The 15,283-nt window shown below is 47.7% G+C and overlaps 1 protein-coding gene across 2 annotated transcripts in view; it reads left to right on the forward strand.

Annotated features, from left to right (window-relative positions):
- SLC45A4 (solute carrier family 45 member 4) overlaps positions 1-15,283 on the forward strand; it is a 192,058-nt gene that overhangs the window by 71,930 nt on the left and 104,845 nt on the right. The window lies entirely within an intron of this gene.

The following is a 15,283-nucleotide window of genomic DNA, read 5'->3' on the forward strand; positions in this document are numbered from 1 at the left end:
ATACACAACTGTAGGAGGAAATGGATTAATGTGTGTGTATATATATATATATATATATACCCGAATCTGGTATGTTTATGGGTTTATATAGCGGTGATATCTTCTGCAGCCCTTTACAGAGTACATAGTCATGTCGCTGACTGTCCTCAGAGGAGCTCAGTCTAATCCTACCATAGTCTAATATCCTACTCTATTATTAATGTTGTTGTTATTATTTATATAGCGCTGACATCTTCTGCAGCAGAACAAACACCTTTACAGAGTTCATAGTCTTATCACTAACTGTCCTCCGAGGAGCTCACAATCTAATCCTACCATAGTTATAGACTAATGCCCTAACAAATTATTATGTATTTATACAGCACTGACCTCTTCTGAAGCACTTTAAATATCACATAGTCATGTCACTGTCCTCAGAGGATCTCACAGTCTAATCTTATCATAGTCTAATGTCCTCCCATATTATGTATTTATATTGCACTGACATATTCTGCAGCACATTACAGAGTACATAGTTATGTCACTGACTGTCCTCAGAGGAGCTCACAATCTAATCCTACCATAGTCATATTCTAATACCCTACCATATTATTATTATTATTATTATTATTATTATTATTATTATTATTCAGCAGTCTGTAATTTTTGACCAAATCTTTCTGCGTTCTGCATTGCATGGCCATAGTGGGACAGGTGCAAGGTTAGCGGCATCCTTATGATGTACACCTGCTATGAGTTGGCTGTTTAATAGAGTGAATGAAGAACGCCTCAAGGTGGCCACTAATGGTCCAATTGCCAGACTGACCGTCCGTTCTGATAAATGCGATTGGAGGAAAATGACACAGGATGGGAACACGTACTTAATCCGATCAATAGAAAAGAGGATCGGATTCGGTACGCATTCCTATTAGTCAGGGCTATGGAGTCCGAGCAATTTTGGGGACCTGCAGTCGGAGTCGGTTTCATAAACTGAGGAGTCTGATGATCTTTGTACCGACTCCACAGCCCTATCAGTGTCCACTTTTAGAGTAATATCCCAGTGGCTGTTTTATTGATCCACAAGTTAAGATTACTAAGACTTGTGCCCAGGCGACTTTCACCCATGCCATCACATCGCCATATATAGATCTCTATTACATGAACAATAATTTTGTATGCACTACCTTACACCATTCTCACATAAACCCTGCCCTCCTAGTGCCTAAAACTAACCACCCCTAATTCATAACACTATCCCCAGTCCCAAAACAACCACTAGTTGTAGCCCATTATTTCCTATGTAGTGGCTGATCAATTACTTATAATTAACACAAGCCTCTATTACGTCTGGCGATCTACCCCCCCCCCCCCCCCCCCCATCACATGAACCAGTCTAGGAACTCTCTTGATGGGGACACTATGTGGACCATACAACACTCTGCTCTTTGGACAGAGGAAAATGTGCGGCATAGACACCAAATGATTCACATCCCTGCCTTGAGGCTCTGTCTTGGCTCAGATTCCACCAGGAACACTGTTTGCATGGAGTTTGTATGTTGCTTGCTTTCATGCTCACTTGTTTCCTCCAGTTTCTCCCGTTCCTTTCAACAATTCCAAACCACAGTGATTGCTTGATTTGGTGTGGAACCAGATTGACTGACTGTATGGATAACCTTACATTTTTTACTCTGCTAATGCGATTGTAAGAAAACTTGTTAAATGGTTTAGTCATGTATTGAGCAAAGTATGGCCTGTGCCGCCCAGTAGCACGCAGCTGCTCCTGCACGGAGGGGAGAGCGTCCGCAGAGAGGAAGGGGCAGCGTTGTGGACATCGGGGGAGCCTTCAGAGTCTTCCCTCTGCTGCGGTATCGATCTCTTGGGTCTTGGGATACACGAGTATTGTAGAACTCCTTTTTAAAGAACCTTTGTTACAGCTGATACAAATCCAGCAATAAACCTGCAGTGTGTCCACTTCCTGCTTTCATGGAAGCCAACATAGGGTTAAAATCCTGTGTTTACCAGTTAGCTGCTCTGCCAAGGCAACCAGCTGACACAGCTAAGAAATCAAATTACAACTTGTGATTTGTCACAGATGAGGGGGAATTAGACAGGCTAAACTCTATAAATACATACAGGGTACATTTCTCTCGTTTTTCCTTTTGCCCTGTGCAAGAGTTCAGGTCCACTTTAACTGAGTGCAATAATTCAGGAGCAATCGGCTGTACTGTAAATGGTTTGTGTTGTTTTTATAGTAGGCCTGATAATGACTCCCCCTGGTCTCCAGTTTCCATAGACTTGGTGTCCAGCTCTTTGATTCGGGTTCTGGTCATCCCAGTATAATGCAGACACTGCTGTTGACTTTCCTGTGCAGTCGCAGCAGCATGGTACACATAAACGCACTGGGATAGGGACACCCCTCTGAGTGGGAGAAGCTCTCATCTATGCTGGGAATCCGTGTGCCAATGGTCGGAATGCTGCATGATTGTTATTATTAATTATTGAATTATATAGCGCCAACCTATTACGCAGCGCTGTACAACACATAGGATTACAGACAAGAACGGGGGTGACCGACGGCACTATACAGGTAATAGATACAATACAGGTAATAAGCAGTAAGATGCACAACACGATACAGGTAGTAATAGAATGTCAATCATACACTGGAGTGGTAGTGCTAATAATACAAGTTCACATTCTGGGTAGAGTGTACAATCATGTATGATACACAAGGGGGAGAGGGCCCTGCCACATGCTAACAATCTAGAGTGACATGAAAGGAGGGGGTTGCATCAAGAGGTTCTAGGCAGAGAGCGTTGGGGCAGCATTGAGGTGGGGTAGGCCTCCTTGAAGTAAGTTTTGAGTGCTTTTTTGAAGGGGGCAAACCTGATGGGCAGTGGGAGAGAGTTCCACAGGATGGGGGCAGCTCTAGTAAAGTCCTGTTGTCGTGCATGGGAGTGCGAGATGCATGGGGTGGTTAGGAGGAGGTTGTTGGAGCGAAGCGGGCGGCCAGGTTGCTGACCAGGTCAGAGATGAAGGTCGGGCAGGACTTGCGTATGGATTTGTAGGCCACACATAGGATCTTGAAGCTGTATGTATAGGTGTGTGAGAGCCGTCCAGTGAAATGGATGGAATTGCACTTGAGCAGAAAGATGATGGGTATCCTGTAACATAGCAGATGCACAATTGCTCATCCAGCTTGCATAATTGATTTCAGCTGCGTTAGATATGCCGGGGATACTCCATTTACATCAGGAAAGGGTTCCCAGAGTGATTCGGGTAAATCAGATTGTGGTTTACCTCTGAAAATGACGGGAATTGCTATAGCTGTGTTTCATAAGTCATGACACCTCAGACCTCTTGTGAAGGTTAATGAAAGCCGGGAACGTTATGTGCAGGAGAGTTCTCAGGTTTAGGCTTTTTCGATTAAACCGTGTCATTTTTGCATAGCGTAGATCATACAGTAAGCTGCTATTGGAGTCTGTGTGAAGTTCTATAATTGGTTCCACATGGAAGGTAATGAGACTTGCTTACACCAGCTCAGCTGTCATTACCAACATGGGTCACCTTTCAGATCAAATGTACTAAGAAACCTCGCAGCAGTCTCCCAGTGCAGGTCCAACCACAGGTCAGATCTCTGGAGCTGTGCAAATCTGTGGATCCCTGTTGTGCCCTAGATCTGATTGGGGCTTAGCGGTGGACCAGATCTGAGGGAGATCTCTGTGGCGGGCCGGACCTGAGGGAGATCTCTGTGGCGGGCCAGACCTGAGGGAGATCTCTGTGGCGGGCCGGACCTGAGGGAGATCTCTGTGGCGGGCCGGACCTGAGGGAGATCTCTGTGGCGGGCCGGACCTGAGGGAGATCTCTGTGGCGGGCCGGACCTGAGGGAGATCTCTGTGGCGGGCCGGACCTGAGGGAGATCTCTGTGGCGGGCCGGACCTGAGGGAGATCTCTGTGGCGTGCCGGACCTGTGGGAGATCTCTGTGGCGGGCCGGACCTGTGGGAGATCTCTGTGGCGGGCCGGACCTCCTGAGGGAGATCTCTGTGGCGGGCCGGACCTGTGGGAGATCTCTGTGGCGGGCCGGACCTCCTGAGGGAGATCTCTGTGGCGGGCCGGACCTGAGGGAGATCTCTGTGGCGGGCCAGACCTGATAGAGCACCATAGATCCCACAGGTTACAGTTTAGGGTTTGGGAGAGCTAACAGACCCATCACTAGCCTAGAGGGTAGCAACGCTTCTGTTATGGAGGGGCAGGAGGGATGGGGGCGTTTGAGGGCAGGTCAAGTAGGAGAATGATGCAGTCGGGAGAGGGGGGATAAGGTTCTGTACACGTGCTGGATTCTATGAGTTCGATATTAAGTGCCACCCACAGTTAAATCCAGCGTGTGCTTATGGGTGACCACAAATGTCTATTCTGGTTATTTGGAATAAGGCAGCTAGCAGAGACCACCTCCTTCTGGCCAGGCCTGTGTGCTTTTGTTGTTTCTATGTTAGAAATATTGCTTTTATGTTTCTGGTTAAATGACAGAAGTTTCTATTGTGTTTTTTCCTGGTACTGAGAATCCCGCGTGGAATTTCTTCCCGTTATTTATTTAAGCGTAATCTATGCTCCAGAGACGCGCGGAGACCGTCCCGGCCTTGCTCGCCTGCTGCCGCGATATTAATAGTTGCCACAATCTGCGGCGCTGACAGTGATATTTTCTGTTATTGCCATTTGAATTATTTGCATTATGCAGCGTTATTGCAGATTGCAGAGAAGACGCTGGCACACACACCCTGCGCTGTCCGTATTTCAGCGCCAAGTCGCCAGCCAATAACAAGGCTTGCACAGCAATAAACCTTGCCAATGTTTAAAATAGAGGATCTTTCTTTATAAACACTTATTATAGTCACAGCCCATGAAATGCCTTTTTACTCTGCTGCTTGATGTGTGTTTGGCAGGGGACACCGTTTCATGGTAATCTGTCTTAAAGGACAACTGTAGTGAGAGGTACATGGAGGCTGCCAGATTTCTTTTCTTTTAAGCAATACCAGTTGACTGGCTATCCTGCTTATCCTCTGCCTCCAATACTTTTATCCATAGACCCTGAACAAGCATGCAGCAGATCAGGTGTTTCTGACATTGTAAGATTAGCTGCATGCTTGTTTCTGATGTGATTCAGGCACTATTGCAGCCAAATAGTTCAGGAGGGCTGCCAAGCAACTGGTATTGTTTGGCTGCTTTCACAGTGAGACGTTACAGGCGCACGTTAGTTCAGCCTGTAACGCAGCCCCATCGCACAGCAATGTAACTGCAATGGGCTGCTCACACTGCCCACGTTGCGTTACATTGTAACGTAGCACATCCGTTGAGAGTGCTGCATGCTGTGCGTTATGCGCGGCTAAGCCGCGTTAGACTGTGCACACATGCTCAGTAGTGTTGGGGAGGAGGGGAGAGCGGTCAGGCACATGGCTAATTAATATTCACTGCACCGTGTGACGTGCAGTGTTTACTTCCTGGAGCGCCGCTCAGTGCGGAGATTGACCGGGCGGGACCACGTGATGCCACATGCGTCCAAGAGTACGCATCACGGACGCCAGAGTGAGCTGCACAACGCGGCTCATTTTGACATCCACATCAGAGAGCACCAGGTGTTGCGTTAGGGGCACGTTATGCGACCATAACGTCCCCTAAACGCAACATCCTGGTGTGTAAGTAGCCTAAAAGGAAATCAATATGGCAGCCTCTCTATCCTTCTCACTTCACTTGTCCTTTAAAAAGGCACCCCAACTGACATACAGTGGTCCTGATTTCTTATTCTTTTGCATGTTTGTCACACTTAAATATTTCTGCTCATCAAAAACCGTTAACTATTAGTCAAAGATAACATAATTGAACACAAAATGCAGTTTTAAATGATGGTTTTTATTATTTAGTGAGAAAAAAACTCAATCTACATGGCCCTGTGTGAAAAAGTGATTGCCCCCCTTGTTAAATAACTTAACTGTGGTTCAATTTCTGTAGTCACCCCCAGGCCTGATTACTGCCACACCTGTTTCAGTCAAGAAATCACTTAAATAGAAGCTATCTGACACAGAGAAGTACACCAAAAGCACCTCAAAAGCTAGACATCATGCCAAGATCCAAAGAAATTCAGGAACAAATGAGAACAAAAGTACTGTAATTGAGATCTATCAGTCTGATAAAAGTTATAAAGCCACTTCTAAAGCTTTGGGACTCCAGCGAACCACAGTGAGAGCCATTATCCACAAATGGCAAAAACATGGAATAGTGATGAACCTTCCCAGGAGTGGCCGGCCGACCAAAATTACCCCAAGAGCGCAGAGAAAACTCATCCGAGAGGCCACAAAAGACCCCAGGACAACATCTAAAGAACTGCAGGCCTCACTTGCCTCAATTAAGGTCAGTGTTCACGACTCCACCATAAGAAAGAGACTGGGCAAAAATGTTCTGCATGGCAGATATCCAAGGCACAAACCACTTTTAAGCAAAAACAACATTAAGGCTCGTCTCAATTTTGCTAAAAAAACATCTCAATGATTGCCAAGACAGTTGGGAAAATACCTTTTGGACCGACAAGACAAAAGTTGAACTTTTTGGAAGGTGCGTGTCCCGTTACATCTGGCGTAGAAGTAACACAGCATTTTAGCAAAAGAACATCATACCAACAGTAAAATATGGTGGTGGTAGTGTGATGGTCTGGGGTTGTTTTGCTGCTTCAGGACCTGGAAGGCTTGCTGTGATAGATGGAACCATGAATTCTACGGTCTACCAAAAAATCCTGAAGGAGAATGTCCGGCCATCTGTTCGTCAACTCAAGCTGAAGCGATCTTGGGTGCTGCAGCAGGACAATGACCCAAAACACACCAGCAAATCCACCTCTGAATGGCTGAAGAAAAACAAAATGAAGACTTTGGAGTGGCCTAGTCAAAGTCCTGACCTGAATCCTATTGAGATGTTGTGGCATGACCTTAAAAAGGCGGTTCATGCTAGAAACCCCTCAAAGCTGAATTCCAACAATTCTGCAAAGATGAGTGGGCCAAAATTCCTCCAGAGCGCTGTAAAAGACTCGTTGCAAGTTATCGCAAACGCTTGATTGCAGTTATTGCTGCTAAGGGTGGCCTAACCAGTTATTAGGTTCAGGGGGCAATTTCTTTTTCACACAGGGCCATGTAGATTTGGAGTTTTTTTCCTCACTAAATAATAAAAACCATCATTTAAAACTGCATTTTGTGTTCAATTATGTTATCTTTGACGAATAGTTAACGGTTTTTGATGAGCAGAAACATTTAAGTGTGACAAACATGCAAAAGAATAAGAAATCAGGAAGGGGGCAAATAGTATACAGTGGTGTGAAAAATTGTCTACTATAGTAGAATGTGATCTATTTTTGAAGATACCAAATTTTACATTTAATTCTGGTTTCAGCATGAAATGCTTCTTATATCTACTGTATATTGGTGTGTAGCCTCCTCCTCCCAGTGATGTTTATCCTAGGCTATGATGTCATGCAGCCTTCTTCCCCAGAGCACTTTGGGAGACCAGATGTTTCTACTAACTGATACATTTAATAATATACAGTAAATTGGGGTGAAAAAAATTTACAGTGGGCAAACACTAAGTAATCTCTAAATACTTTAAAATATAAATAATAGTAATAGTAATAATACTTTAAAATATATATATATATATATAAGCAATTTTAATCATTAGGTAATACTTGGTAAAATTCCTCTTTTAACTTAAACTTTTTTTTTTTTGGGGGGGGGGGGGGGGGTTGTTAACGAAGAACCTTCATTTACCAGGATGGTCTGTCAAGTTGCTAAGTGGATCAACCCCAAACAAGTGCTGTACACACGTTGTGACTTGGTGGCAGATGTGTAGGAAGGGCTTGTTTCTCATTGACTAGTCATGATGGATCATTAAATACCATTATGGGATAGCTGTACTGCCACCCAAGTGGAACATTGGTACTGAGTCTAGCTTTAGGGCCGCTGGCTCATGGCGGCCAGTTTTTTTTTTTTTTGCCATGGCCAACTCTCTTTTCTGCTACTTTTCTGAGAAGTTTGACATAGTTTTCCGTCCATTCGTTGGCGCCTCGTGTTTACGCCCTCGGGGGATAGACCATAAAGCCGAAGCTGCTGACGCCAGAAGCTGCATACAGCGTTTGGCGAATCGCGACCGACCGCGATGTTTGACTAAATGATGGCAACTGACAGAATTAACGCACCCATTCCGATCAGTACACAATGCGGTGGATCCCAAGCGGTAAACGCCAGAGACAGATGCCGACAGCCGTCAGTCTAAACTGACCCAGTGACCTCGGAGAAGGTTAACCACTTCCTGTTCCAAGCAGACACAAAAATTGCCAATGTTTTGTCAAAGTTTATTTATATACTCCGGGGGGACAATGCAACGTGTTTCGCAGGTTTGAACCCGCTTCGTCAGGCAATAACAATGCAGCAATAGCATATGTTGGCAGTAGAAGAGCCACGCACCTATGTCTGTGTGAGTCCACCACTGCCACCTCATGTGTTAAACTTTTTAGATACTTTTATCCTTTTGGCACCTCTACACTATACCAACTCCACCCCTGGTGAAGGGGTGTCACCCCCTTTTTTCCTACGGAGAGCAAATTCTTAGTCCTGAGTGGGGTCAGGTCTGATCTCCCCACCTGCCTATACAGTGGTTGCCTTTGAGGTAATCCTGCTTTGTGAGTATAGCTTATTACTCTATCATACTTCAACTACCAGTCCCTGCTCTAACCACTTCCTGTTGGTCACTTCATGTCTTATTGGAGAAGTTGGTGGGACTTGTTGTTTTGTGGAGGAAGCAGTCTGATGATCCCGGCTGGAATGCGGAGTAATGGTCTCCCCTTTGGGCAGAGTCAACTTCTGTGAAACTCCAAACTGAAGGTGTATTGATCAGCTGGTTGTTGTCATACCACTAAATACGAGCTTGTTGTTGTGGTGAGCTTCTTTTCCAGTATAAACTGCCTGCTAGGAGATGAGCTCTCCCATTCGCTGGAGGGTCTTATAGTAAAATAGGCCTGTTGTCTCGCTGCAGAATGGAATAAAGGTTTTACAGAAATTTTTCATGGCCCGGGGCGGCCAGAAGACCCCTGACCAGCAGAACTGAAGGCTTCCGGATTCCCACGTGCTTCTTTTGATCATTTTCTTTTTAAAGGCCTCTTTCACACTGGCTCAGGTGACTGAGCCCAGGAGTTCACTGGTGACCAAGTGACTTGGCAGGAAGTTAGAGACACTGAAGTCTCTCCCACTTTTTTTTTTTACCTCATTTTCTTATCCAGTCCTCTTCAGCATTACATTCTAAGCTGATTTGCCACATCCTAGCGGCAGAAGGAGTTATTATGGCCCAGAAATAGCCCTGCAAAGTTCCACGACTTTGCAGGTCGCAGATTTTGCTGCCGGGGGAGGCAGAGCTGTGTACAGTAGTTCTGCCTCCTCTCCAGTCAATCTCCGCCTCTCCCCGCCCCTCTGTCTTCTTTCACTGAGGAGGCGGAGATTGACTGGAGAGGAGGCAGAGCTACTGCTCACAGCTCTGCCTCTACCAGGAAGAAAAATCTGCCAGCCCTGGAACTTTGCAGGGCTATTTCTGGGCCATAAATCACTCTGCTGTGGGAATGCGGCGAATCAGCTTAGCATTTAATGCTGAAGAGTACTGGATAAGAAAATAAGGTAAAAAAGGAGACTTCAGTGACTCTTTAACCGACACACCTCAAATCGTTTCTATGTATTTTTGTTTTAACAGAAATTGGCCTTGATTCATAAACAGTAACTCGCTTGAACAGCGCAAGCTATATCCAGTTGCGGTTGCTAATAAGGTTGCGCGACTTGAAGATCTGATTAATTTACAGCCCGTTAAAGAGAACCTGTAACAAAAAAAAAGTTCCCCTGGGAGGTATTCCCCTCGGGAGGGGGGGGGGGGGGGAAGCCTCAGGGTCCCAATGAGGCTTCCCCCTCACCTGTATCTGCAGGCAATCCAGTGCTGGCTTCCTCGAAGTGTCCCGGAATCCTCCCCGACAAGCCTGACAAGCGCTGATTTATTTAACTCTCCTGGCTCCAGTGGGGGCGCTGTTGCGGCTCTCCGCACAGAGATTGGCGGAAATAGCCGATCTCCGTCAGATCCGCTCTACTGCACAGGCGCAGGAGACTTGCGCCTGCGCAGTAGAGTGACCCGACAGAGATCGGCTATTTCCGCCTATCTCCGTGCGGAGAGCTGATACTGCGCTGGAGCTGGGAAGGTAAATATTTACATCCCTGCCGTTCTGGGAGGATTTTCACCTCTGCCGTGGGACCGAGGAGGACGGGGGAAGCCTTAAAGGGACACTTAAGTAAAAAAAAAAAAAATTTACTCACCTGGGGCTTCCAATAGCCCCTGACAGCTGTCCGGTGCCCTCGCTGTCTCCCTCTGATCCTCCTGGCCCCGCCGGCAGCTACTTCCTGTTTCGGTGACAGGAGCTGACAGGCTGGGGACGCGAGTGATTCTTCGCGTTCCTGGCCACAATAGCGCTATCTATGCTGCCATAGCATATATCATATACCATATAGCAGCATAGAGGGTGCGAATGTGTCTGGGAACGCGAAGAATCACTCGCGTCCCCAGCCTGTCAGCTCCTGTCACCGAAACAGGAAGTGGCTGCCGGTGGGGCCAGGAGGATCGGAGGGAGATGGCAAGGGCACCGGACAGCTGCAGGGGGCTATTGGAAGCCCTAGGTGAGTAAAACTCATATTTTTGTTTGACTTAAGTGTCCCTTTAATAGGATCCGGAGACTTCCCCACCCGAGGTGAGTACCCCCAGGGGAGATTTTCTTTGTTACAGGGTTTGTTTTTTTTGTTTTTTTGTTTTTTTAAATAAACCTATTACTGTTTCCCCCATTATTCCCCTTCTTCATTTATCCTATTTTGGCCGCTCCCCACTGCCAATAAATAACTTAATTCATAAAATATAACTTTGAGGCCTCTTTCACAGTGCAACAATAAAGTCGCACGTTAGAAAAAGTTTTAACTGGACTAACGCACAGCAATAGTAAAGTCTGTGCAACATTCACAGTGAACACGTTGCGTTTGTGTGTAACGTGTAGCATTATTAGAAAGTGCTGCATGCTGTGCGTTATACATGTTGTTAGCTGCGTTGGACTGTTTGCACATGCTCAGTAATGACCTGGAAGCATACTTTTCATTGCCTGTATGCCTACTGTATGCAACGATAACAGGGCATATAGTTGCGCTGTGACATTTTTGGGACGTTGCGTTGTCAGTTTGAGTTGCGACTTTAACGTCGCATCAAAATGCAACGTCCCACTGAAAGTAGCCTGAAACCTTTGGGCAAGATGGCTGCAATGTAAAGTGCTTCTGGGTCAGTACACAGCTCTCGTGCACGGCAGTACAGGGAGACTGAGCTGAGCCGAAACCACACGAGGCAGATCTCCTCCCTGCTGTCAGCCTCACTGGAGAGAGGCAGCTCTTCCCCCTGCTAGCTGGAGCACACAAAGATCAGGGATGACTCATCAGATGACATGCAGCAGGGGGAGGGAGAGGCAGATAGCAGGGAGGAACAGCTGCTGTATTGTCTGCCTCTTCCTGCAGCACAATATTCTTCTAACTAGACGAATAATTAGAAAGCAGCAGGAGAGACAGCACAGCTATTTCTACACAAGACAAGGGAAAAAAGATTAGTACTTATGAAAGGAACATATCTCTATTTAAATTGCATTTTGAAAAAGGGCCACAGAACCCCTTGCATGCTAAGCGTGCTCGTGGCAGCATAGCATGCGTAAGTAATCAACGGCCGATGCTTATAATAGCCAGGTGGTAGTGATGCATTGCTACTGCGATAGTTCACTAGCACGGCCACGTCTATGTTAACATAGTAGCAGCTGCGCTAGTGAAGTATTGTGAAGTTAATTAATCTAGTAGTAGTATCACTACCATGTGGCTATTATAAGCATCGGACATTGCTTACTTGTGCGCATTATGCTGCCACTGTGTGACGTCAGCAGCACATGGGACGCGTTTCACCAATCGCTAGCTTCCTCTGACAATGTAATATATGGGACTGCCTAAAAAGTATCTATTCAATATATTCACTACGTAGAATGAGATGTAGAATAGAACAAAACAATGGAAACCTACTGTGAAAAGGATATCTTGTAATTCAAGAGGCATTTCATCACATTTGTTGTAAATCTGCCAAAAGCCCTGTCTTCATTCCATTCCTTATAGCAGTAGGCAGCACAGAGTGAATTAATACTGATCTGTTGTAAATGAGACGCCTTTTGTACTTTTTTAGCATGTTTCAGTTGCGGGCTGATATTCTCACTCCCCCGGGATTGTAGCCCAAATGATGGTATAAGAATGTGGGCTATCAGCATGGCATTATGGTTCCTGCATCCTTTTCCAAATGCCACGCCCTTTCATTATGGGACTTAGACTTCATATATATCCAGGTATAAAAAAAATATGATCTATTAGAACAAAATATCTATATCTATAATATATATATATTAGACTAAGTGCCTCAACCTTCAAACAAGAAGAAGTACTTTGCATGAGAAAATGTATGCGTGCTCAAACACCAAGTTTAAGGCCTCTTTTCCGCGGACTGTTGAGCTGTGTGCTCAGCGAGCAGTTACCAGGCAGCAGCGAGCAGTTACCAGGCAGCAGCGAGCAGTTACCAGGCAGCAGCGAGCAGTTACCAGGCAGCAGCGAGCAGTTACCAGGCAGCAGCGAGCAGTTACCAGGCAGCAGCGAGCCGTTACCAGGCAGCAGCGAGCCGTTACCAGGCAGCAGCGAGCCGTTACCAGGCAGCAGCGAGCCGTTACCCGGCAGCAGCGAGCCGTTACCAGGCAGCAGCGAGCCGTTACCAGGCAGCAGCGAGCCGTTACCAGGCAGCAGCGAGCCGTTACCAGGCAGCAGCGAGCCGTTACCAGGCAGCAGCGAGCCGTTACCAGGCAGCAGCGAGCCGTTACCAGGCAGCAGCGAGCCGTTACCAGGCAGCAGCGAGCCGTTACCAGGCAGCAGCGAGCCGTTACCAGGCAGCAGCGAGCCGTTACCAGGCAGCAGCGAGCCGTTACCAGGCAGCAGCGAGCCGTTACCAGGCAGCAGCGAGCCGTTACCAGGCAGCAGCGAGCCGTTACCAGGCAGCAGCGAGCCGTTACCAGGCAGCAGCGAGCCGTTACCAGGCAGCAGCGAGCAGTTACCAGGCAGCAGCGAGCAGTTACCAGGCAGCAGCGAGCAGTTACCAGGCAGCAGCGAGCAGTTACCAGGCAGCAGCGAGCAGTTACCAGGCAGCAGCGAGCAGTTACCAGGCAGCAGCGAGCAGTTACCAGGCAGCAGCGAGCAGTTACCAGGCAGCAGCGAGCAGTTACCAGGCAGCAGCGAGCAGTTACCAGGCAGCAGCGAGCAGTTACCAGGCAGCAGCGAGCAGTTACCAGGCAGCAGCGAGCAGTTACCAGGCAGCAGCGAGCAGTTACCAGGCAGCAGCGAGCAGTTACCAGGCAGCAGCGAGCAGTTACCAGGCAGCAGCGAGCAGTTACCAGGCAGCAGCGAGCAGTTACCAGGCAGCAGCGAGCAGTTACCAGGCAGCAGCGAGCAGTTACCAGGCAGCAGCGAGCAGTTACCAGGCAGCAGCGAGCAGTTACCAGGCAGCAGCGAGCAGTTACCAGGCAGCAGCGAGCAGTTACCAGGCAGCAGCGAGCAGTTGTGAGAGTTTGAGAGCCATTTCACTGCCTATTCACAGTCCATGGAAAAGAGGCCTTACCCTAGCAAGTCTGACATTGCAAATCTGGCCTAATTGGCTATTCATGAGGCAATGCTCATGCAAATGCATGCACAAACCAATACCACAAAGCAGTCACCCTGCTACATGCTACATTAGCACTATCCGGCTTAGTGCACACCAGAGCGGTTCGGCAGCGTTTTGCGATCCACTTGCGGCTGCGGATACGCTTGGGTAATATATTTCAATGGGCTGGTGCACACCAGAGCGGGAGGAGTTTTGCAGAAACGCATACTCCCGAGGTGAGGCATTTTTTGGATTGCGGAGGCGTTTCTGCCTCCAATGTAAAGTATAGGAAAAACGCAAACCGCTCTGAAAAAACGGCAGTTCAGAGCGGTTTTGCAGGCGTTTTTGTTACAGAAGCTGTTCAGTGACAGCTTTACTGTAACAATATATGAAATCTACTACACCAAAAACGCTTTACAAAACCGCAAAATGCTAGGTGAAATGCTACAGAAAAAGAAGAAAAAGCATTTCAAAATCTGCTAGCATTTTGCGGATCTGCTAGCAGTTTTTGGTGTGCTCCAGGCCTCCAGGAGCGCCACGGGGAGGATTCCCAATGCCCCCTTTTTATACAACTGGGGGGACCGCAGGGTCCCAGGCTCTCTCACTGCCTGGAAACCACAGCGGCACCCCGGAGGGGGAGGCTGGGTGGCGTGGACGACCCCCCCCAAGTGTGGCCAGCGCCGGGGAGAGCCGTCTGCACCCACCTCCCAATATTAAAAACAGGCACTTACCTTAACGTCCATTGCGTTCTGCTACATGCGCATTAATTTGGGGGCACCACATGAGAAAGGAGAGAAGCATGGGTCACCCCGAGCTTCAGAGCTCAGGGCTGGCTCACATACAGCACTCCAGGGGGGGGGGGGGGGAAAGGACAGGCGCACTCACTCCAGGGTTCACACCACCGGAGCAAGCCATCCACCACTTGCCTCCAAAGGATACAAACTGCACAAAATGCTTTCCATGAGAAAATTAATGTGCATGTAGCAGAACCCAATGGACGTTAAGGTAAGTGGCTGTTTTTAATAGTAGGAGGTGGGTGCGGACGGCTCTCCCCAGCGCTGGCCATGCTTGGGGGGGGGGGGGGGGGAGGCGGCTGCGCCACCCAGCCTCCCACTCCGGGGTGCCGCTGTGGTTCCCAGGCAGCGAGAGAGCACTTTGCAGTATTGGTTTTTTGACCCTGCATAGTTTGGCATGCGAAAGCAAATGCATGTTTGCATGAGCATTGCCTCATGAATAGCCAATTAGGCCACATTTGGAAAGCCAGACTTGCTAGGGTTAAACTTGGTGTTTGAGCACGCAAAATTTTTCTCATGGAAAGCATTTTTTGCAGTTGTATCCTTTGGAGGCAGGTGGTGGATGGCTTGCTCTGGTGGTGTGAGCCCTGGAGTGAGTTGTCTGCGCCTGTCCTCCCCCCACCCCGGAGTGTTGTATGTGAGCCAGCCCTGAGCTCTAAAGCTCGGGGTGACCCATGCTTCACTCCTTTCTCATGTGGTGCCC

The sequence above is a fragment of the Hyperolius riggenbachi genome, chromosome 5, assembly GCF_040937935.1.
Source record: "Hyperolius riggenbachi isolate aHypRig1 chromosome 5, aHypRig1.pri, whole genome shotgun sequence".
In the NCBI taxonomy this organism is placed as follows: Eukaryota; Metazoa; Chordata; class Amphibia; order Anura; family Hyperoliidae; genus Hyperolius; species Hyperolius riggenbachi.